The sequence below is a fragment of the Fukomys damarensis genome, unplaced genomic scaffold, assembly GCF_012274545.1.
Source record: "Fukomys damarensis isolate Sample0158 unplaced genomic scaffold, DMR_v1.0_HiC HiC_scaffold_16, whole genome shotgun sequence".
Lineage (NCBI taxonomy): Eukaryota > Metazoa > Chordata > Mammalia > Rodentia > Bathyergidae > Fukomys > Fukomys damarensis.
The window spans coordinates 13,214,683-13,215,411 of NW_022900928.1; positions in this window are offsets into that span (position 1 = coordinate 13,214,683).

A 729-nucleotide genomic window follows, 5' to 3' on the forward strand; every position below is an offset into this window, starting at 1 on the left:
TTTGTCATTGGTACTCCTGGAACCACTGTGATGGCTTTGTTCTATATTTAGTATCTCTTTCTCCATTGCATGGGCTGTGAGTGCAGGAACTTTATCTTCTGTCTGTTTCTCCTGGCACATACTGAGCCTTATTTATGTTTGAACACTTGAACATTTGAATATTTGGATGGCTGCTAATGAATAATTAGAAGTGTGTGTGTGGGCTGTGGGCGTTGCTGCTTCAGATTGCCTGCAGAATTAGGAGAGCGGTCCCTTATTGCCAAGGGCACTGAAAGAAGAAACACTGCTTAGTTGAGGCGACTGGTGTGAAGACAAGCTAACGGGTATGGTTGGTTTCTCTGAGTGCCTCGTAGTAGCCTTTGGGGTATGGGGTCAGCATCCATATCCAATCAAGCGGTCTTTCCTGGCTTGTCAGAATCAGCCCCTGGCACTTTAGCAGATTTTTTTTTTTTTTTTTTTTTTTTAAGAGGGCCCTTCTTGTGTCACTCTGAGGAAGAGAATTCAAGGTCAAGGCTCTTGGAAAGCTCCTGAGGACAGCAAACCGGGTCACTTGAATCCTGGTCCACCTTAGATGGATACTTGCTTGCTACAAGGGCTCTCAGGTTTACTGGTGGCTGGCGAGGCGCCAGAGAGGCGCCGCTCGGAGGCGCTGGGTCCTGCCCTCTCCGCGGGTTTCCCTCCCCTCCTCCACTGCCCGGCCGCCTGCCGCATCCTCTGCACGGAAAGGAA